The sequence below is a fragment of the Taeniopygia guttata genome, chromosome 9 (genome assembly GCF_048771995.1).
Source record: "Taeniopygia guttata chromosome 9, bTaeGut7.mat, whole genome shotgun sequence".
In the NCBI taxonomy this organism is placed as follows: domain Eukaryota; kingdom Metazoa; phylum Chordata; class Aves; order Passeriformes; family Estrildidae; genus Taeniopygia; species Taeniopygia guttata.
Window position 1 is genome coordinate 10905946 of NC_133034.1, and position 25139 is coordinate 10931084.

Here is a 25139-nt window from a genome sequence, read left to right on the forward strand (position 1 = left end):
TAAAATCTTAAAGCTCTTAACTTTTTGAAACTTTATCTACTGTGGTGTTGAATTTACTGTGAAGTGTCTGAGGTGTGCTGCCAATGATGGGTTCAGGTTGTAATCTCAACGGGGGAGGCAGCTGAGTTTTTTCCTGTATGTAAATTGCTGACAATGTTAATGCCCTCAGCAAGAGACAAATAATCTTACTCATAATGCCAGTTCCAGTTTCCTGTCTTTATCACAATCCATTCTTGGAGTTGTAAACAGAATAAAACAGCCTCTTCTCCCCCCTCCCCATTTATGTAGAAACATTCCTTTTGAAGGTTTTACTCCAATTAAAGGCTTTTTCTTTTCTCTTTTCGGAGAAAAGATGTTCTACCTAGGGATGCATGTGTATTATCAGACTTACTTATTTGCATGTCTTTGTTCTTAACTTCTTTGATTAAAAAAAAAAAAAACAAAAACATTTTTCCAACGTTACTCCATTTGAATAAGAATTTTAGGCACTAGAAATAAAATTTTTACATAGAGTTGAACTCCAGAAACACTGGCCATGTGGTCAGATACACAGCTGGACAGATTTTTGTCTCACAGCACTTACCCTGCTCACTAGCTGGGAATGCTTAAATCCCTGCCCATCACTAACACTCCTCAGCTTGTGTCACTGACCTCTTGTACTACAAAGGTTCACTGTCTCTCTTCATGGTCCATCAAGTTTGAAGGTACCACACTGATACTACCAGAAAAATAACACCTTGCACTAATCCTGCTCACTTAGACAAGGTTCCTCTCTGGAAGAGAGACTATTGCCATTGGGATTATGCAACTAAGTAAACCCATCTGCTGCCATTGAGTTTGTACTATTGACAATAAATAATAGTCTCCAAAAAAAATTAAACATCCAGAATTCGATACAGCTTACTGTATTTTCTGTGCAATGTTCACAAATATTGCCTGTTTCAGGTCATTAATAGTGATTTGCTGAGAAATGGATTGAAAAGGTTATATTTTATGGCAACAGGCTGAGTTGCAGTGATCTGCTTTCTCTGTGTGTATTTCAGTGTGGCAGCTGAAGGATGGAGTGAATTCTTAGGTGGCTGTTTCGGTACCAGCAGCAAGGCAAAATTTATTTCCTGCTGTCATCCACTAAACCATACACATTTAAATAATAGAAAGTACCTGAAGATAATTAGCAGAGTAAATTACCTAAGGTAACATAGTTAAAATAGTTCTGCAGTAGCTCTACAGCATGTCAGTGTCACTGAGGAGAGTGTTATGAAGTGGAGTTAATGAAATGCCACTTCACTGTCAAGTGCAGAAGCACCACGAGAGGAAGACCTGTCAGCACAAGTGCAGTGGTGGTGAGTAGGGAGCAGTGGAATGGCACTGGCACACAGGAGCCAGCCCTGGCTGGGTCTGTGCCACCAGGTAGGAGCAGATGCCACTGCAGGTTCTTGTGATGGCCTTCAGCACATTCAGCAAAGCACCCCAGGTGACTCTCAAAGCCCTTTTTGGCACCAGGGGTGGCCAGAAACCAGAGCTAAGCATGGGAAAGGAGCCATCCATGTCTGCAGTGGGCTTCCCTCTCCCTGGCAGAGTTTTTGGCCAGGATTTCTGACCATATGGGCCCCATGGACTCCCTCAGGCTCCTGTCTGCATGTTTGATGGTATCATTTTTTTTAATACTATTTGCATTGGCTACTTTGTGAAATAAAGTCCATGAAATCATGTTTCTGGGTTTATGTTGTCAGCAAAATACTGAATAATGACACAAACTTCTCCCTGTGTAACGATCTCAGGCTCCTCCAACTCAGCAGACAGTGACTTCTGCTCAAAGCTGACTTGCTTGTCTGGCAGGCAGCAGAAAACTCCCAGTGTGATAAAGAATGATTTCTGTGCTACCCCCAAGGGGCTCTCTGAGACTCAGAGAAAACAACACAACCAGACCACTGAAGGTGTTGGACCACATTATCACAGATCCCAGAAAGGGCCCAAAAATCCCTCAAGGAATCTCTCTGTTTAAGTATCTAAAAATATTTCAACAGCCTGCCCTCTACTCTTCCAGAATAAAACTCTCCATCAACTAATTTTTTGGGTACACACTTAGGAAATGTGCACCACATCCCATCAGGAAGCTGACAAACCCCTTTTTTTTAGCATGAGAAAATTATTTATATTAACCCAGAGTAGCACAGCACCAGCAAGGAGAAGGATGAGTTCTGCAGACTGGGAAGGAACCTTCTGAGCTGGGCTTCAGCAGATCATCCATTCTACACATCATCTAAACATTAAGCTATCACAGACTCTAAAACTGGCTGTGCCACATTCCTCAGAATGGTTTCACTTAAAGACATAACATTGCATAATTGTGTGCTTACTGTTCTAGCTGCCACATTGACAAGCATTACATTTTATCGCCAAAGAAAATAAAAAAATTAAGTGTCCATAAATGACCCCCTCAAATCAGGTAATGAGCAGCAGGAGACAAAGCAAAGTATCTATTTTATGTACAGTAATAGAGAAAAGCCAGAATTCCCATGACCAGCCAAATGCCACTAATGACGAATGCAGGTAACTCTGGGGCAGGTACCCAACAAACCATAGGCATAGGGATTAAAAGGGCATTCCAAGATAATGAAGGTAGTGTTTCATTTCTGCCTTATATAATTTTTCTTCACCTTTCAGTCTTTTTTAATTTTTCCTTGTTTTTTCCATTTTGTTTTTAATGAGCCTTTCTGCTCTTTCTATGCCTTGATGGACTGCTGAGAATGTGAAAAGTGAACACCTAGAAAAACATACATTATTTCAGTAAATTATGCACATATATTCTGTATAGGGTCTGGGGACTTCCTGTTCACTGTAAATAGCATTTCTTACTTTATTCTGCAAATCTTCACTACATCTAGAAACAGGAATGCTTTTGTTGTACAAGAGCAAAGTGACTCCTTGAGAAGCTGTTTGGAAACAATATTATTAAACTGCAAACCAAACAACATGTTGCCTTCCTATGTTTAATGAGAGCTTCATTTTTCTTACCTTGCCAAGCCTGGAAAAATGCTTTCAAAATTAAATGTCATTCCTGAGGCCTAGGGGATGTTCAGGTTGGGTTAGAGCCAGACCTAATTGAATCAGAAATTAAAATATTTGTTGAGTTGTAGAATTAGAAGTATAAATATACAAATTCTTCCAAAACCATCAAAAGTCTTTCCAAAGAGAGCATCAGACTGTAGCAGTCAGAGGCAGAATATGACCAGAGTGTATTTAAACAAAATGCAGAAAAAGCCATAGAGAAAAAAAAAAAAATCAAAGCTTTCCTTGAAATAGACCTTGTTTGATTAAATGCACAGCATGGTTATTTTGGCTTTAATTCACTGTGATGTTGGGATCTGAGTGGTTTAAATCTTAGTGCAGGCTTTCCACTGCTGCGTGTTTACAGTGTTCTTCACACCTTTGAGAAGTATTTTCAGGGAGATGGCAAAGTGGCCCCAAATTCATATGTTTTTGTTATTTCACCTACTCTGTTAGGTGTGCAAATAAGTGATCACAGAATCATAGAATCACAGAATGGTTTGGGTTGGAAGGGACCTTGAAGATCAACTAGTTCCATGCCCCTTTCCACTACACCAGGCTGCTCAGAGCCCCTCCAGCCTGGCCTGGAACACTCCCAGGGATGGGGCAGCCACAGCTCCTCTGAGCAACTGTTCCACCACCCTCACTGTAAAGAATTATTTCCTGATATCTAATCTAAACCTACTCTGCTTCCATTGAAAGCCATTCCCCCTGTCCTGTCCCAAGCATGACCTTCTCCATGCTTTGCTGACAGGGCCTGGTGGGAGCACACTCTGGAGAACAACGTTCCCATTCCTGTCCCTGCTGTGGAACAGGGTCAGGATCGAGGGGGGCTGAGTGTGCATCTCCCCAGAGGAACGAGTCAGCACCTTCCTCTGTGGAGGAGCAGGGTGAACAGCAGCAGGAAATAAAAAACAAATGGAGGGCAGAAGCACCTGAGAACGCTCATCTTTGCTTGTGTCTTCTCACTGTGAACAAAACCCTGCTCCAGGAGAAGGCAAAGCTCACCAGTAGGATGCAAAAACGTTGATGTTTTCTGAAGGTAAAACCATTTCTAAAATCATCTGGAGTCCTGCAGAGGACACTGTTAGCACTGGCACATGGCATGGTGGCTCTGTGAGGGTGCTGCCAGTCAAGTTCCCTCCTCCAGCTCCAAGAGGCTCCTTGGCTGGAAACACATTGGAGGCTTTCACCTCATATCTCTCCCTGCTTGAGCTGAAATGATTTTGCAAGTTTTGAAAGCTTCTGTATAATTTTTATCCACAAAAGAGGCTACAAACTTCCTCAAGTCCAGCAAACCCATCTATTATTCCCCTTAATATTTGGCAGCAGTCAGCTGGAGGCCCAGTCCTGCTCTCTGCTGCACAGGCTGCTCAGTGCCCTCAGTACCACACAGCTTCTTGACACTGCCCTGCACAGCAACAGACATAAATATAGAGAAAAGAAAGTCATTATTGAAAGCCATAGGAGTGCAGTAGTTTTAACTCTCTGTTCTCACACCCCACATCTTCCAGGCTCTCCTGATTCTGTGGCAGCACAGTCTTCAGCAGCTGCATAGCATCAGCAGATATGGAGCTGCCAGGGCTCTTTCCCCTTTCTGTTTTATGGAGAGATACATAGCTGTGCAGTGAGAAAGCAGGACATTCATCCAGCTCCTTTTGCACAAGAATGAAGACATCTCAGACAAACACTAATATCCAAATATTAGCAACCATCACATAACCACTACTCTGGCATGTCTAGGAAATACTGGTTTAATAGTAATGTTTTAAAAGAAAAGCTGAGGGTCTTTTTTGTCACAGAAAGAACATTTTTCAGAAGCACACAGCATCCAGAAAGGTGCACTGGAACACACAAGGAGAGTCCCCAGTGCTGCTGGCCAGGGCTGTAGGGTGCTCAGGCTGTGCTGAGTTACATAAAACGCTTTAAATTCATCAGGTTCAAGGCAGTGCTCCAAAGCCCCAGGCGAGATCAAGAGCCAGTGCACCAGGCATAATGCAAGCCAAGGGCTCGGTAGTTCCTACCCTGGATGCTGCCAGATTAGGCTGCAGTGGAAGCATCCCTGTCCTTGACCAGCCCTCAAGGAGCCATGACAGGAAGGGGATGGCAAACTCTATTTTCCTATGTGGAAAATCAAAACAGAGTGAGTTACTGAGGCTTACAGGGGAGAAATCTGTGAAAGAGCTCAAAATTGCCACCCCATCTCTGACTTCTCCATCCTGATTCTGAAGCAGACAGCCACAAGGTCTGACTGTCACACAGGGACAGAAACCACTGCTCTCATTCAATGCTGCCAATTGGTTTGATAAAACACTTCACTTATTTTCAGAAACTGAATTTCCTAGGAAGAAATTACCCATTGAATAGAGAGAAAAGTTGATGTTCCCTTCAATACCTTCGGGAATGTGGAGAACACTTTTTTACTTCCCTTTTTTAATTACTCTGTCATTGTAGCTCCTTGAAGACTTATTGCTAAATGTTCAAAAATCAAGAGCTGATCCTTAGATCAGACTCAAATATCTTGTTTGTGCAAGACTGTGAATTACACTGCCCAAATTCCCTCCTTCTGATATAATTCAGCTGGCCTAGAGAGAGTTACTCACACTTTATGGCACTGTGAATGAGGAGATTCAGGTTAAATGCTTCATATTCCATCTCCATCAGAAGTTAACTACCAGCTTTTTTCCCTGATCCTCCTGCAAGAGCTGATGATGGTGGGACACAAAAAAGGCACCTGGACATGCAAAGAGTTGGGTATGTTGTTGCTAAACAAACTTGCCCATGTTAATTTCAGCCTCATAAAAAATATAAGACAAACATTCATCCTGGGAACCCAAACAGGAAATTGGCAATAAAGGATGTGTTCTAAGCATCAAAAAACACACAAAACATTCCAAAACAAACAGGAAAATAACCCACTGTAAATCCGTGGTAGGTAAACACTCAAAATTATAAACCCGAACAAAGAAAACATCTTTTTAATGTCCTGTCTAGCATGTCTTGAACCTTGGATAAAAATATTTAACGTTCTTTTCACTCTATCCACTTTTAATAGGAAAACCCACGTGCAGATGTGGGCTTGATTCCAGTGCCAAGCAAAGAGCCCCAAGATACCAGCAGTAGAGATTCAGAATCCTAATTAATTTTCTGTTGGTCAGTTGTCACAGTGATTCCCTCAATTTAAAAAATATTAAATCTAATAAACTGTGGATAATTCACTTATAATTCTTGGTGAAATAATTAATATTTATACAAGAAAATAGAATATAAACAACCAAAATTATGCTGTTATCTCGTCCCTCCCCTCACTTCATCCCCGGCCATGAGATTTTTCTATCATTAATAAAGGGATAACCATAAACATATGGAAACACCACTGGCTGAGTCTGTCTCATCATACACTTGTGTTTAGGAACAGAGAGCAGAAGCAGATGTTCTCACCCTGCCAGCAAATCCACAGGGAGACATGACACAGGGATGTTTCCACCACAGGAGGAGAAACAATTTTGGGTGGCTTAGGAAGATGAGAGTTAACCTGAATTTCATAGTATCACATAATGGACTGGGTTGGAAGAGGCCTTAAAGGTCATCCAGTTTCAACCCCCCTGCCATGGGCAGGGACACCTTCCACTAGACCAGGTTGCTCAGAGCCCCATCAAGCCTGGCTTTGAAAACTTTCTGGGGTGAGCTAGTGACATTATTTTACAGGAAGCAAGGGCAAGCCATGCTCCCCTTGGCCTGGAAGGAGTAATTGGCAGAAAAACCATTGATTATTGCACATGCAGCTACCCAAGGTCTAAGGTAAGCAGCAGCAAAATGGCCTCAGTGGGACATGCAGTGAAGGCAACAAGAAATTCAGCAGCCCAAGATGAGGAAAAGTTAACTGGTACATTAACCATTGTAGCTGGCAGGAGGTCTGGGGATTTTATAGCCAAATTCTAAGCATAAGGAGAAAGAGTTTTTTGTGGGTGGCTGTGCAAGAGGCCATCCTGTCACAGCAGAAATCACAGTTGAGACAGCCACAATACACAGTGTCACCATATAATTTCAGAAAGCTTCACCCCACACAGAGTATCACCTTACCACTTCAGAAGGCATCAGGCATCTGCCCATGCAGAGTAGCATCAGATCACCTCAGAAGGCTGCAATGCAGGCATCTGCCCTTGTTCTTCAGCCCAACCTTTTATCCCCTCATGTTGATGCATGGCACCTGTGTGCCCTCTGCTCCCTTTGGTGGTTGCTCAGTGCCCCTGGGCACTCCATGGCTCATTGTGTCAGTGCTGCTCACCTGCTGCTCACAGCTGTGCCCATGGGGATGAGGCTCCCACAGCCCCACCCCAATCACCACAAACTCTGTACCTACACTGTCCCAAAGCAATGAACAGGTCTGTAGTCCCTACTGCTCGTGTCTCTCACCCGTTTGGGGCCAGCAGCAGCTGCCTGCCTTGATGGGAGGTCCCAGGGCAGGCAGGGGCTGGCCACGTGTTCAGCACACCCGGAGCAGCTTGAGTGTTCTGGACCTACCCACAGTGATGTCAACATTTTCAGAAGCCCTTTGTTTGTAGGAGCACAGGCCACACATTGATTGCATTTCCTCCTGAACTAGGGTGAAATTCTGATTGAGAAAAGCACTGACAGGAATTCAGAAAATGCATCACAAATTCAATATATTCAATACAAATGAACAAACCACCAGGATTTCTGACCTCTAGCCACCATATCACTGTTGTAATATGATGACACTATTCCAAGCTATTTCCTCCTGGTTCAAGAGCCAAATGCTATTTGCTGAAGGCCAGTTCAGTTTGTCTGAGTTTAATAAAATATCCTTCTGCAACAAAGCATAAGAACTTTCTTCTGAAAGAAATTAATAAACATTTGACAGTTTGAACAAACTGAACCCTGCTGAAACCCTTTGAGGCTCAAACATATTGCTTTGTTTTCTTCCCCCCCAAATCACAGATTTTAATAAATGGCAGTAGTAGACCATGTTATACAAGGGATTGTTATTAAGTAGATTTGAGAAAATAATAATGTCCAGTGTCTACCTGCTCACTAAAACTTCCATTGAACCATTGATGGGTTCCACCAATATAATTTTCGCTCATATTTAAAGATACCTGAGACAAAAGGTGTTCCAATGAAGGCACAAGCACTGATAGTGATTATATGGTATTCCAAGCCATGAGCAAAGCAAGAGGAAGAGCATTTATGCACAGGATGCCTCCAGAGCTGGAGAAAACAGCTGAGACAGTGGTGGTCCCATGGTTCATAGCTGCAGCCATTGTCTGCCATGGGGGTTTGGCTCTTCAGATGATCTTTATTTGAATGTGTTCAGCTCCATCCTCTGCTCTCTACCCTCCTCAGAAGGCTGAAGAGAAAGTTTTTGCGAAGATCAAGAGACTACCAATAGTATCATAATTAATTTGGCAATTGTGTTAAAACATTGCTATGTGGTTTTAAAAGAAGTTTTTTATAACAATTTTCTATGTGCAAACAGAGCAAGTAGCCAAATAAAAGGCAAGTATTATACAATCTGATTTCCACTACTGCAGTAAAAAACTTAGCAAAAGAGATCATCTTCTCCTTATTTATATACAGTAAATGACACAGTCAATAATAATAATAATAATTAAAAATCAAAAAGCCCATTAGGTAACTGATTTCAAGAATGATGCTGGGCTCTGAGGGTTTTTAAAATAATGCAGTCTTTCACAAAGATGAATTTTAACCCAGCCTCATGTAAATGTTGAGCTGTGTTTTAATGACCACCGCAGTGGGACAGCCCCCGACTGAGGTAACACCTGAGTGCAGTTGGGCTACCCAGGAGTTACTGTAATCACATAGAAAAGTGCCTTTGAGACCTCCTTTTCCCAAAAATAATGGTACCTCTACAGTCCGTGAGCTTCACTTCTCTGTCAAAGGGAAGAATTATTCTGTTGGTGACAGAAATAAATATTTTCAGATTACTGAAATGATTATACACAAGGAGAAAATAATTAATTTTGAGGTTTTACTTAAGAGACAAAACCATTAAAATTCGGTCTTTTCCGCACTGATGTCTGCAGCCCTCTGCCAGAGCATTAAATGTCAGCAGGACTGTGCCTCTCCTTCTTGTAAGGAAAGACTCACTCTGTGATGATTACAAATGGAGAGACTGAGTAATACAGGCTGCTGAGAAAGTCCTGTGTCTAGGAAGAATTCCTCACATCTCCTGCTGCTGCTTTCCCCATCATCATCGGAGCTCTCTGATGCCGCCGCGGCGCTCGCGGGGCGGCCAGAGCCAGGGCCAGCACTGTAAGGAGGTTAACACAGACACATCAGAATGGAGGGCTAAAGGCAGCAAGAGACAAACCCTTGTGCTGATGGAGTTATCACAGCTTGGCTCTTTCCTGGTTGTAATTTCCTGCAGACATACAGGGACAGTGGGAAAAATCAACTTGTACGTGTTCCAGTTAAAACCACTGGAATGATCTTTACGCCTTTCAAGATGAAAAAGTAAACCTCAGAGTATCAGTATCTGAATCCAGGAATGCATTTTCCTCCTAATTGCACAAGATCTCCAGAGCTGCAATTACCCCTGAGTGTATCTGTGTTTTCTTGGTCCCACCTAAGGGTTCAGCAGCATTCACAGCACATTGAGCACCTCACCATGTTCTGTCTGAGCTCTGTGACTGCAGCCCCCAGATGCTGGGGGGAGCTGGGATAGGCTCTCAAAGAAGTTGTGAATCTCTGTTAAGCTAACTTCCTTCTCTACAGAGTTTTCAAATAATCACTATTTAAACATGATATTTCACCAAGAGCAATCTAGTGCTCTAAGACATATCACCAGGTGGGAATTATCAGCAAATTGCACTAAAGTGCAAGAGCAAGCCCACTAAGTTTCTTCGGGAAGTGACAGGGAAGGAAAGTGAAGATGCAGATAAGTGAGCTACTTGCCTGGCTCTCAGGGCCCAGAGGTTAAACCACAAGAAATCAGGTGCTAGGGGAATAAAAGAATGCACTTAAAATTCCACTGCTTTGATACCTGGGTGAGGATGAGTGAAGTGTCTCCTTTCATTTTGATGTCACTTTTCTGGGCAACCGATGTTTATATGTTTAGGAAGAGAAGAGTCACAAGAGATAAGATACTGTTTTTTTGCCGGAGGAAACAAGTCTAACCCACAACAGAAATCTTTCTCTGTGTTTTCACCATAGTGACAAAGTGAGTCCTCTCTTTTCATTAACAATATTGTACCTGTCAAGCAAAAGTCAAGTCAACAACTAAGATCTTCTTGAAACATAAGATCTTGACATGTGAGGTCTTTGCTTTCAGTTAATGGAAACAGGCCACTATGAAAAAACTTGACTGTATCCTCCTGGTGTCCCTCACCTCAGAAACTGCTGTAAGACACCAATCTGTGAGTGGGAATTCTGTATGGCAGGCTGGAGCAGGCTTGGTCCCTGTGGTCTTGCAGGATAGAACACAGTGCATTCTTGCAAATTTATTTGCAACATTTTGCCTGCTTCCTATAAATTTACTTTTGTTCATACATGCTTACCCACTAGCAGCTAAAATTTATCACCAAGGTTTATGTAAAGGTTTGATGTAAGAAGCTAAAGGTAAGCATGAAAAAGGGGTAAAAAGATATTTTCCCATTGCTACAGATATTCCATTCCAGTGGTTCCCAACAAGAGGCATTTTCAGGCTTATCAAAATGGGATAGAAATGGTTTCATCAGTGTGCTAGTGCTCCCTCAGTCACACTCTGACCTTGGGCAGGTAATTTATCTGCTCTGTGCATCAGTTTTTCCTTCTACAGAAAGGAGGAATTGAATTTCACCTTATAGGGACATGCTGTGAAGCTTGAGAGTTTTAAGGGTGACAGAAGCAGACCAAATAAAGGGAGAAGATACAAGACCTGAGACAGATCCAGCTCTTGGGTTAATTTCCCAGGACTTTGGCCTTACAGTGCAAGGCTAAAAGAATTTTAAAAATTAACAATAGATAAGTCTTCATGAAATTTAAACATGATATTAGCTGCCTCTCAAAGTCATAACATTAAATTTAAAACTTCTAAATTACGAGAGCTTTCAGAGCAAAGTGCTACACAGTAGCTCAAATGGAACAGAAATAAAAAGGCATTTATATCCAACTGCCCTCCAGCCAGCCACTCCTGTGCAGGCTGGGCTCAGCTTCCAGTCAGCAGCTGCAGTGAACACAATGATTTTCTAAGCTGCACCAAACTCTGCTCAGGAACGTCCCAGCAGCTGAGGAGGTCACTGTGATATCACCTCCATGCTGCCATGGCCATCCCAGCAGAGCTGCAGTCCCTGTGGACATCCAGAGCAGCCCCAGCCAGCAGGGAGAACAGCACCCAAAAACCCAGCTGCACTGCCCTGGCCAGCCTGGTCTGCCTGCTCACTGATGGACCAGGGCAGACCAATGCACTCCCCACAGGAAAGCAAAGAGGCAAGAAACATGAACTGGGTTCAATCTGGGGAGACCCTGCTCGTGGCAGCTGCTGATTCGGGTCCATACCTCCATCAGGAGCACGCTCATGTGTGCATCCACTCTCCCACTCTGCAGCAGGGGAACAAAATGATTCTGGGACATGTGTCAAATCTATGCCCTCTCACTGGTTTTCTGGAGGATTTTTATTTCTAGATTTTATTTTTTGTTTGTTTGGGGTTTTTGTGGTTTTTTTTATTTCATTGGTTAAAGTCTAAAAAATTAAATGACTTCTTTACTTTTCTCTAAACACCAGGTGTCTATTTCTCAAAACTGCATTTTAGAAGGCAAGAGGCCCTCGAGATGGGTGCTGCAGGAGTGGGACATGCTGTCTGGCAAAGGCAAAGGGCAGCCAAGGGGGCTGGGGCTGTGGCCCAGAGCTGCCAGTGGCACTGCACAGTTTCCTGCTGCCCTTCCTGCAGGGAAGGCTCCTGCAGGGCCCTCCAGCAGCAGCTGCTGGGATGTGCAGAGCCACAGACCTGAGCTCTTTGCTGCTCCTCTTGCCATCCCTCTCCCCTCAGTTCTCCAAGGTGACCAAGTGGACCCTCTGTAACACCTTCTCCCAAAAGATTCATTTATGGCAGTTCCTCAAGCAGCATTGCTTTTGAGGTATGATTTCTGTTAATTAGACCTTTTGGCTGCTTCATATGCCAGAAAGTTCATATTTTTCTACTCTTTCTCTCCCGCTTTTGAGTTGTTGTATTTATTCAAGATGAAAGCCAGATGTTATATTAGTAAGAGAACTGCCTTTCCTAAAGGGAAACATTCATCAGGGCAGAAGCAGACATTGTAGCTTTGCTGTGAATTATTTAAATTCCTCCTCTTTTTTTTTTCTTTTGAACAGGAAATCCAAGAAGATGTATTTGAAAGCAATAGTATTGTGACTGCACAATAAAAGCCATTTACCCTAATCCCTTTAAAAACTGGTAATAGGGATTTAAAAGTACTGAAGCTTAAAAATGTTGAAATTTGAAGGAAAGACAAATATAAGCCAAAAATATTGGGGAAGGAAAAAAGAATGTTTGGATAATTTATACAGCAAATACTTTAAAAATCCAACAACAGATAATTACTATCAAACCAGCTGGATTTTTTTATACCCAGCGGCAATTGTTTTTCCTACAGAGGCTCTTCTCCCAAAGCCAGGGTTTTAGCAGAAATGGACCTAAATGACATTTTGCTTTATGCTGAAAAAAAGACACATTCTACAGAACATCTCCTCTGATATTGTGCTCGATGGGTACACTGTGATTATTTTCATAGGGAGGGTGGGATGGGAGGACTGGGGAACAAATCATTTGTGCAAAGATAATCTTCCCCATGGTACAGCCCAGGTGGTTCTTGGGCTGTTTCTGATTCCTGGGTTTGGCACTTGTGGAGTGCTGGCTGTGACTCCTGGTCCACTGCCAGAGGTGGGAAATGCTCAGTCAGTGCCTATTTTTCCCTCGCCTCCTCGAATTTCTTTTCACAGTGGCTGGAATGACACTCATAGGAAGAACAGTAGAGAAGGAAAATGCAGTGTTTTCTCCCTATTTAAAATTCAACAGCAAGTAAATAATACTTTTCATGGAAAAAAACCCCAGATTTTACAACTGACTGGTGGCCACAGTATTTCCCTGGGACAAGAGCAGCTTCAGGTACTGCCCCACCCCCTGACCCTGCTATTGGGGGTATGTTGCTCACACTTGTGATCTGAGTCCTTTCTAGTGCCAAACATAGCTTAGAAATCTAACTTGAGCAGCATAACTTTTTAAACAATGATCCAAGCTTCTCACACATCCAAATGAACACTTTGAAAGTATCCCTCGCATGTATAAACTATAATCTTTACTATTTAAATAAATGATACATATATCAGAGATTTCTAATACCATATATTCATAAAAATAATCATAATCCTAAAACCTCATTTAACAAGTCTTGGAAAACTTTTTGAAGTTGTACTGAAATTATGTACTCTTATAGAATGTTGTATCTTTATTATTAAATATTTCCATTATGTCATTTCTGGAATATTTTTAGAATTAATATAATCTGTTGTAATAAAAAGAAGAGTACTGTCATAGCTATTTGACAGAATGTGTTCCAGTTAAATGAGCTAATTAGCTTTTAATAATAAGATCCAGCCCATGGACTTACCAAGCAAGCTACTGGAGCCTAATGATTTCAAAAGCTATCACATTTACAAGTTAATGTAGCATAAATTATTCATGAGCATCTTATAAATAAGTGTAATAAGCTATTTGCAAGGCCAGTGTTGCCTTAAAATAAGGTTCTTCTGTAAAGTTCCTTTAGAAACAGAGCTTTTTTGTGACCCTATATCCACCCTGGGTTTTGGTACTTTCACATGAAGTTGCAGAAGTTTGGATGTTGATGGTCATTCACCGGCTCAGATTTCCTTCAGCCCATGTCTCTGCTAAGCCCTGACAGTCCCCATGGTTTGGGAGTGAGCAGAGGCATCAGAGGCACTAGGGCAGCATCCAAATTTCTGATTCCCTCTCTTAATGGCAGACAGTTCCTGCCCATGGCTCCTTCCATACAGAAACCAAGTCTGGGGAAACCTCCCAGTGCTGAAGCCAGGAGGGCTGCACAGAGGTATCAGCAACACTCTTCTTTGTCACCCAGCCCTTTCTTTCAGGACAGGTTCTGACTCATCCAGCAGATCGAGATACCCTCCCCTGAGTGCAAGCACTTGTGAAAAGTCAGTAAATTTTACAAATTGAAGAAATTCTTTCCAAACCAGGCTTTGTCATTCTCACCCTGAAAAAGGCAGAGTTTCAGTAGCAAAAGGTGACTCAAGCTTACAAAACATTTTAAAACATAAGTCCGGAGGTGGTTCAGGGTATATTCTACAGGTATTTAAGAGTTTTGAGCCTAAAGAAGGAACATTAATTTAGAGGGAAGGATTTCTAGGGGACTGGGGACTAAGGGCAAGAGGAGGGAAGGGTTGTTTTGGTTTTAAGGTATTTAGGTATTTACTCTTTTGCCATGCTCCTATTGCCTGTCTTGGCCTGGCTTAATGAATTCCAATTATCAACTGAAACAGGGCTTCAGCTGCAACTGTTCAGGTCAGGGCTTCAGTTTGTATCACCTGGGGACGCTTTTCTTTGGGGTTCAGAATAGTAAAACTGGCTCATCGAGAAATTGCTTTATTTGTGAGAATATTTGAAAGTCAAATCTTCTAGTACACAGTCATCTCTGCCAAACATCCCTTTTAATGCAAAAAGAATCCCTTTTCTAGGAGGGATTTTTATTTATTTTATATACAGGTCATAAATCTACAAGTTCTAATCCTAGTTTAAGACCAACAAACACACAGTAAGATTAAGTCAGGAATGCTCTCCCTGTCTAATTGCTTGAGTTATATCTTGCCAAAGTTCTAAATTATTTGTTTGTTTTCTAATGGATGGTACTCTAGGCATTTTCTCTATTTTGCTTACCACTGGGGGATCTTGGATGACTCAGAAACATCAATTCCTATATAACTTCAGACTTTCAGACCAATCTCTGCCATTGCATCCAGGTGTCATCATTTGGGATTGTTTTGGGTTTGATTTTACTGAGTTTTCGAACCACAACACAATCTCTTCAGGCCTCAGAAGGAACTATGTGGTCCTCCTCATATTTCTTATTCAATTCACTAAAACTGGTATTTTTAAAGAACAGAGGAAAGAGTTTATTTCACAATTGCTCATTGAAAGCCAGAGGATGGTATTTCTCTCAAAAAGGTAACTTGGCAATGTTTATGTATCTTATCAGGAAATAGGATGAGGGAAGATACTTGAACTATGTTCCTCTTACTCACTGGTTACACAGAGAAGATGTTCAGTACAAATTTGAAGAAGCAGAGGTTCATTAGATGGGTCAAACATGAAAACCACAACTGCAGCACTTTTGCACAAAGTTCTTTTGCACAACCAGAGGACAGAAGCTCCTCTGAAGAAGAAGACTCCAAGGATTTCTAGCAAAGTGTTCTATTTACCTTGGGGGTCAGCTCAGGAACATGGAGTCACTCCTCAAGAGATGCTAATTATTACCACCACGCTCTCCAGCTTCCTGTATCCCTTCAGGCTGCATTTCAGCCCTGCTTTCTCCATCAGGAGTATGTAGCAACCACAGCAAACTGTGACAGAAAGGCAGATATGTAGGCACAAATATCCACATGTGTTTGACTTGTCTCCCCAATACACAAAATGTTATAGGAGTCCAAAATGTCTGCTTATAGGGAAAGGAAATAAGAGCAAATATCAGCCCACTTTTTTAAAGAAAATTATACCATTTTTAAAAGGGAACAAAACAGCATGTGAATCTGTGAGTTGATGTCTTCCACTTGGGTATCCTCCCTCAGCCCACCTCCAAGTTCATTCATGAAGTTCAGTCCCAGTTTTTCAGCAATAGCAAACAAAGCTGTTAGTCAAATGGTCTCTATATTTGTGTAAGAGGTATGAAAATATATTCACAGCACACACCTCAAAAGAACCATTATGGATACTCAGTACTTCATGAGCACAGTATCTGCTGTTAGCTGGGCTTTTAGAGGACACCCCGATGAAGCTCTGGTTCAAAAAGCAGGTTGGCATGATTCACTTGCAGGTTAGAGGAATCCTATCTGCACAAGCTATGACAAGGTCCTTGAGGAAGATACAAGGAGAATTGTCAGTATTCAGGCATACCTATCAAAATAGTTTCCATAAACATCCCATGCTGGAAGAAAAAAAAAAAAAAGAAAAAAGAAAAGGAAACAGTTTTCATAAATCAATTTAAATTACTTAATTTACAAAATGTTTAAAATAAACAGTGCACATGTTTGCAGACATTTATGAGCTGAGTTTTTTCTCCTCCTTTAATTAGTAATTTATTAAACCTTTTAAAACTATCAGGGTTTGCCAAGCAGTTCCACCAAGCTGCCTCCTTCAATGAGTCCATGAGTCTTCAGTCAGTGAAGCGCAAATGAGCAGTGTCAACAAGACCTTCAGCTAACAGGAACCAGGTGGGGTTTGACACAGCATTTTCAAGTTGTGCATCATTGTGTTGCATTCTTGAGCCTGGTGTGACTTCCTGGGAGCAGTGCCAAGGTCAGGCAAATCATTACTTACAAATAATAACATCTTGAATATCACATACACTTAAATTTGTCTTGTCCTTGTTTCTTTTGAACTGCCTCTGTCTTCTTTTGATTCTGACTGCATACTCTTTGGAACAAGGATTTCCAACAATTTGCAGTGTTGGGAAAAGGCCGGAGTCTCCAGAGGCCAGGCACCAAAGTTGCACTCACCAGGAGACCAGTGCTGCCTTCACAGACACATGGAACAGTGATTTCCCCTCCCCAGGGAGGGCTTTGCTGTCTGAGCTGTCACTGTCATAAGGTCACAGAGTGAACGAGGGATTCCTCACCCTGCAGCTCCACTGTGAGGGATTCATTCCTAGAGCACAGCTCAGCTCCCTCCTGCCTTTCTGCTGCTCCCCAGCTGTTGTTTCTGCCCACATTCAGCCACTCGGGCAGTTCCTGGTGCCTTCTCCTCGCTACAGACAAAGTCCTGCCATGCAGAGCTAAACCCTCCTTCCAGCCCCTTTCCAAACCTCCCTTAGCTGCTTTAGTCTCCACTGCAACCAGCATGGTCCCCTCAGGCAGATAGAGCCAGGACCTGAGCACAGTCTCCATCTCCCTTCTCCAGGGTCAGGGCATGGCTGCGTTTTGCAGGTTCCACCTGCATGATACCTGTAAGATGCAATTTTCTTATATATTGAGCCATTACAAAAATTTCACCTGCACCACATCTCCCATTTGATACAATCTTACCTCAAAAACTCAACCTTCGAGCTCATCCCCTTTCAGAGACCTTCAGCAGATCTCTGCATGACATGTGCCTGACACCAGCAAACCCAAACTCACTGCCTCATCACTCACTGATTCCCAGCTCCAGGCAGACATTTTGCAGCTTCACAGGCAGAAACCTCTGTAGTTTTTCCCCTTGACCTCCTTCATTGATTTAACAGATCATTTAAACAGCCTTTTGGACTGAAAGGCTTCCTGGGTTCCTGCACCATTATCCATTCCCTGTCTTTACTCTGAGCATCCAAAACCATCAACAGACAAATTAGACTCTTAATTACTGCAACAGGAAATTGAGCTTTACTACTAAAATTACAGTGATCTCTTGCTGGAATAAAATTTAAAAAACATGCAGAACTAGGAAAAGCACCAAGTGGACACAGAATCATACAATTATTTGGGTTGGAAGGCACCTTAAAACTTATCTAGTTCTAACCCCCCTGCCATGGGCAAGGACACATTTCACTAGACCAGATTGCTCAGAGCTCCCTCCAATCTAGCCTTGAACACTTCCCAACCTGCTTTGGTATAATTTCCCTAATACACCTGGTCAAAGATGTTGATACATGTTGATACATGTTTTCCTTAGAAAAAGCACCTCTTAAAAATTTTCTCCTTATCCTTCTTCCTTAAAGTCTCCAACAGTTTGCCATTTTGTAATTATTTTGTTATCTCCGGCATTTGCAGTTCATCAAATCTCTCATTAGTTGCTTATCCACCAGGAATTGGAGATGATTATCGCTCTGTTGCTTTGAATTTATACTTTGATATGATAATTTGCTGTCTGGATTTTATCAATAAGAGCCAGAGGAAGCAGCCTGAACACCCTTGCAGTAATTTGATGAAGGATTTGTGGCCCTACTTGGCAGTTCTTTAACAATCGATCTTCCTCTGCAGGGACTTTGCCTAGTGCCCCTGTCTGCCATGCAATGAATTAGGTTGTGGTACAGGGGGAGCAGTGATTATTCCAATATATTATTTCCATGTCAGAGTGTCTAAACAGTGTTTACAGCCTGTATGGGAAGGGATGGTTATAAAGGACTTGTTTACAGCCCTGAATGCACACTTCTCCTGGAATTTATTAAGTAGGTAAATAGCCCGAGTGGTAGTCAGAACTTGTGTTTTGTGTCCAGTTGTAATTCACTTGTAACTCCATTAAAAAGATTGTCAGTGACCTTTGCTAGTTCATTGTGCATATTTGAGGGAAGAAAAGGGAACTTGTTCTTCACACCCGTTTATTCAGTTATTTGTGTAATAAAAAGCTAATGCCAGGCAGCCTCCCTGCCAGCACTAGAACTACATCTGAGCAGAGGAGCAGCACCAGTTTGCTGGTTGCCCAGTCTTTGAGAAGACAGGCACATTTATTTTCACAGAAAACATGAGCAAAATTCAGCCATTCATCTCACCCCAGGGTGATGGTCCCTGCAGGGACCCTGGAGCTCATTTTGTTTTAGGAACAAAGGCAGGGTGGGATGTCCCTCTGCACAGCTCATCCCTGCCAGCCGTGGCCTTGGGCACAACCTCCCGGTGACCCGGCACCACTGCCAGAGACACCGTGCCCCAGCCAGCACTGCAGTCACAGGGGGAGTGCTCTAAGCCTAGACTAAAATAATTAAAGTCCCTTGTCAGCTGCGTGGACAGAATATCACTGTCACCAAAGCCAAATTTCCATAGTTTTACAGCTCCCAAAACAGGCTGCCAGCCTGCACCTAAGGCAACAGTTCTATGACCCTTCACCAACACTGACTAAATAAATTCAGAAGGAAGATGATGACAAACACAAAAATTGGAAGCAACCATAAAATTCTGCCCATTTGTGTATTTCAAGACAATTCATGTTTGTAAAAGTTCCCAGTTCCTGGACTCCTTGGCTCAGCAGCTGCTTGCCTGGTTGCATAGCAACTTTCTCTCTGCTTCTGCTTGCCAGAATCAAAGGGCCACATGTTGCATAAAATAATTAGAATATTTCTTGGCTCAGAGGGACTGAAGTTCAAGCAGGCCGGCTGGCACCTTGCTGCCTGCACTGCTCTGTGACTCCAAATTCCCACCTTGACTATAAGTGATATTCATAGGACTGAAATCACAAACCTATCATTTGCCTTTTTTTTTTTTTTTTTTTAAGGGCACACTGGCTATCTCTTGCTCTGAAAATAAAGATAAAAGAAGATTATCCAGCATCCTTGTAAGAAAACCTGGTTGTAGCACCGTCTGCTTTAGAAGACCCAACACTGTCTTGGTCTTCCCCAGTGAGATATATGATGGTTATTTAATACTTCATAAAGATGCAAGACCTGACTGTGACAGCAGCTCTGGGTGCCAGTCATGAAAGTGATGGCAGTCAGCTCTGGACACTCAGTCAGAGCCATGAAACACACACCAGCCCTGGTTACAGCCTGGCGTGGCCACAGGCAATGCCAGCCCATTGAAATATTACTGACAAAGCCTTTGTTTACTGGGTTGGCTTTAGGAGAACACCAGTTGCATTTTAGCACGAGGCTGAAGCATGGTGAGCTCCACCAGCTCCTTGCAGGACTGTGTTCTGGAAGGTTGCTGAGGGGACAGTGTTTTGGTGGCATTTCATGTATTTCTGTGTACCTGTGCTTTTCCTTCAGGGCTGCACTCCAACACAAAACACGGCTTATCTGAAACAGAGACCCAAGCTGTGCCCCTCATCACTGCTCTGTTTTATGCTTTGTCCATAAAATCAGTAAGGTAGGCAATTACCCCAAATTTTTTCCAGCTGCCACAAGAATAACCATGTTTAGGAGCAGTCCAACTCTCAACAGAAAACAAGCAAACAAACAAACAAAAAATCACTCTAAAAAAAAGACATTTTACAGGATTTTTAGGGCAAAAACCTACTCAAACTTAAAATGACAAATGACTACCTTTGATGGAAATATGCAGATACACACATACAAGGATCCAGCCCTGCTATCCTGTATTGCTGCTGTTACTGGGAAATGGGTGTATAGATTTAACAGAGTCCTTTACCTGAGTCTAAAACTTCCCCACTTTTTTTTTACATCTCATAATTTGCAGAGCACAATGTCAGCAGGAAGGAAATCACAGTGAGCAGTCACTCCATCCCTGTGCAGCAGCTCTGGATCACATGGACAATCCAACACTGCTCTTGCTGGGCTTTTGGGCCAGGCAGCCCATCAGCAGTGCCAGGGTTTGCTGACAAGCAACAGAAAAAGGCTCTGCCCTGGCAAACAACCATAAGGGCTCACAGCAGCCACAGCCAATGCCCACCCCTCCGTGGGGGCAGCTGGCAAACACGGCCTCCTGAGCTGGGCACACACACAACACCCACCTCAGTGCATCAGCCAAAGTGCCCAGCAAGCAGCTGCTGAGCACCCTGCCACTCCCTGACAGCTGAGACAGAATTGTCTCTTTTGTTCCTCTTTCCAAAACCCCACACTCCTCAGTTCTTCTCTGTGAGTCCAAAGTGGCGGCTCAGATATAAACCACGGGAAGAGAATCAGCCCTATCTTGCCATATCCTCTGGTGCTGGTCCTGCATCAGCTTCAGAGGAGTCACACTTTATCTCCATCACCCTGAAGGAAAGGAGAAAATCTGGCTATTTTCAGCATCCATCCCCTTTTCTAGTGCATAAAAAGCAGCTTACCTTGCTGGAAATATGTTGAAATCTCAGATTTAAAAGACCTAGGAACTTCCAAAGATAAGACCAGTGCTGGATTTGATCTGAAATGTGCAATGAAGAAAAAAAGGGCAGAAGCTCAGATTTTTCTTTTTAGTCTCTGTACAACACAAAAATGCACATTTTTGAAGAAGCTGTTTTCATTAGTTTCATCCTAATTCTTACACCTTTTCCCCTTAATCACCACAATTTCCAATGAAAAAAAACACTCTCAATTTCCCCAATCCCATAAACATATCTTCAACCTTCTAAAGATAAAATTTGAAGAGGGTAAGGGCAGAGACAGGTCACCTACTCACCTTACTGCAGGGTCAAACTTCCACGAGGAAAAGTCCAGCTGTGTCTGAACCTAGAGCAACTGGTATCCAAGAGCACTAATTTGGGATGCTAATTGATCTGCAGGCAGGTACCTCCTCAGCTCCTCTAATTTCTAAACAATGTCTGGAGACCAAGGCATATGTTTGTGCAGGGCATCAGAAATATGCAAATTATGTATATGTGTGTGAAGATAAATACATGTTAATTAGCAAATACTGGTTTTAGGGACATCTAAATACTTTTTAAATTTGGCCTCAGCTGCAGGAAGTAGTAATACTGTGCTCCAAATATTTAGCAATGAATAAAAAGCTGGTTCCTTATCATTCTAAGGACACAGAAATTATTTGAGATTACCCCAGAAATACTTTGTTACTCCACAAGATTCTTTCCACCCACATTTCTTCCCAGCTGTCTGATGACTGCAGAGTTTAAGTGCACACACAGAGTGGGCAGGAGGCAGGCTGCAGCTTCTTGAGAGCTCAACATTTGGATGAAACATTTCTAAAATCCTTCAGTCATCTTTTCAATTAAAAAAAATACAATTATCTTTTCTTCTTTCCTCTGGCTATACAGCTTCCCCTCCTGAAGGATGTCTCAATGCCCAAGTGCCGATGCGCCCATCCCATGGCTGCAGAGTGATCTGCCACCCCCATGAGCTCCCAGGCTTCCCGAGCCTCCAGTTCCTGTGGGTGCCAGAACTCTGAAGGAGGAGCACACTCACAGTCTGCTCTCAATCACTGTCCCGGCAGGTGCCAGGATGTACCCTGCATTCCTTTGGAAACCTGTGCCATCTGATGGGGACTTGCACACAGCCAGGATGCTTCACTCATGCTGTGATTTTACCTTTATATCCCCCTTAGTTCCTGTAAACACCAGCATGATCCAGCCTGAAAGGTGTGCTGCAGCTCCTTGCTGGCCCAGCCAGTGATGCCCAAAGCAGGCAACAGCAGACACAGGTGAAGAGATGCTCAGCTTAAAGAATCCTAAATTTTGGCTCTTTCACTGGGACAAAAACAACCACTGAGTTATTTGTTGCTCAGGTGAGCAGCTCCTCTCTTCACATAGTCCATCTAAGGAAGAAAAAGGGTTTTTATTCTGAGAAAAAAAAAAAAAAAAAGTGGTATTTTCTGTCTCACTGTCCCCCCAGGCTCACACTGACACACAGCTGCTGAGTTATGGCTGCTCAGCATCCACAGCCATACTCTGGGCATGAGCTGGGGCTCTGGGCAGTGAGTCGAGCTCCACCCCTGCTGCTGCCTATTTGTAGTACAAAATCCCATCAGGGAGCAGCCCAGATCCACCACCCAGCTTTGCCATTCAAACATATGCAGTGGTTAAGTGGGGAGTATCACCTTTGTGCTGCTGAAGCCACCCAGTGCCATGGGCACCTCTGGGGGTTTTCATGTCCCTGCCTGACTCTAAGCTCCCAGGGTGTGTGGGATCCATCATCAGAAACTAAGCACTGCCTGAGCAATATAATTTCCCTCCTTTTTTCTTATTTAATGAATGCAACAATGACAGCAGAGTTATGATAAAAGGTTCCCTCTGGCAACAGAATCATAAAATAAGAATATGATAGACCCTCTGTCTGCTCTGAGCTGTATATTGGCTCTGGCATTTTTATTTTTTTAAATTCAACTCCAAAGTACATAAACTTGGGCTAAAGCTTTTGGAAGTTGGTTTAGTGATATGGAATAGGATTTGCTCCCATGAAAGTTTGTTGCAGCTCCTCCTACTTTAAGTTGTAGAAATGGACATGAAAATAGCCATTAAAAAACACAGGTGCTGGGAATTCTTCCTACAAACCTCCCCTTGGTGACAAACATTGTTGTCCTTCAGGTTTTTTTACATCACCTTTAGAAAGTCAAGCAGTCCAAAGTTCAAGAATGTCAAATCTAAGGTTATTTGGACAACTTATACCACTGAATGGAAGCCATTGGTTACAGACACGTTAGGTGATATTAGCACCAAATGTGTTCGAACATCACCTCAGTACTTCAAGAGAAAACACCTCATTAAAATCCCAGTGACAGTGGGAAATGGGAGCCTTTTATCCTCCATGTGGAGTCCTCTGTGGTGGCAGCTTTTGGCACACTGGCAAGTACAGCTGAGCTCATGGAGCCTTTGGCTGTGCCCAGCTCTGAGGACGGTGTGACCGGCTCCCAAGAATATGCCATGGAGAGGGTACAGGTGAGAATTATCACCTTTCCATCATGTCAGGTTATGATAGAAAAGACTTTTTAAAGCAAAAATCCTTCCAGGAGAATAAAAGAACAGCTGGACCCGTGGTTTTTCTACTCTTGGTGTTTTCTTTACCAGCTGGATCCTTTCAGACAGAAATGTCTCATCTTTGGCTTCCATCCATCTGCGTGGAACCTCGTCAAAGCCATCAGCATTACCTCAGTCCCTGAACTGGACCTGAAGAGGAAGTGAAAACCCCTCCACCCACAGGCCTCAGGAAGTTAGGATTTGCAAATAGGTCTTTTCTTTAGGACTGTGGGAAGACCCCCACTTACCATGAACAAACCTGGGTACACCTGAGAAACTCATCCCAAAGGCAATACTTGAGCCCTGGACCTAACTGATGGAAATAATGAATAAATGATACACTGATAAATCTTGTCTATGGTGCAGTGAATCTGTCCAAAATTTTGTAGGAGTTCCCATAGAGTGAATTATTTGCCAATAAATTCTTTTAATTCATAGAAACAGGACAAAACAATGAAGATGCTATCACTGAAATGCAGAGAAGAAACTAATCTCCAGCAAGTATTAATTATGTTAAAACATATATGCACAGTGCATATAAAAATACATGTAAAAATATATTTATATAAAATCTCATTACAGGGTATGCCAGGCATGTAGGTTTATGTGTAGAGTACACGTGCTACCCAATTACAAAAATGCTACATAGTGATTTGCTGCTTTTAGCAGGTCTGCTCTTAAAACCACAGTTCATAACCAATTCCACATTTTGAACTGTAATGTTTATAGCAGGTTTTTTATATGGCAGTTTTCTCACTTATAAAACTATCTGTATATTTAACATACCTATGAAAAAATATTTTCTTCCATTCCAATTGAAAATGGGTATTACTTCACTAATTGGGAAGAGCTGTTTATCTGAAATATATTCATTTAATTGGTTTGGCAATTGCGATTTTGCACTCTGACAGAATATGTAATTTGCATAAATAAATTCTAAACCTCTGTCAACTTGGCTGACATGAGTATTCACCCTTTTTTAATCTTCAATTGCAGCATTTGCATTAAAATGGACAAGCTTGATAAAAACAAGTAATGAAGAGATAAAATTTCCTTGGAAAGGCATTCATATAGAATTCACTTAAGCAATTTCTTCGTGTCCAAAACACTCTTTCCAGGATCTTGTGTCACTTTGGCAGGTTGGGTTGCTGGTGTGTGCAGGGGAGTTTGACAAGCACAGAAGTACCAAAGAGAAAGAGCTGAATTCTCAGTATACAGAAGCATTGCAAACAAATAGATTTGCAGTGAAATCTAAAGGAGAATTATTTGGAAGATTTAAAAACCTGACAGAAGAGTAGCAATAGCACCAATACAGGCCTTAACCTTCTGTTGGGGCTTGCAGTTTATGTCAAATGCAGAATTTGGGATATGAATTCCGGTGTGAGAGGGTGGAAACTTTCCACTTCTTTCTTATTTCTGTCTTGGGTTGTGCAAAGCATTGAGAAAGAGCACGTTTGCTGTCAGTGGCAGGCCCCCATCTGTGAGTGAAGAAAGCCCTTCCTTTCTCTGGGAGTT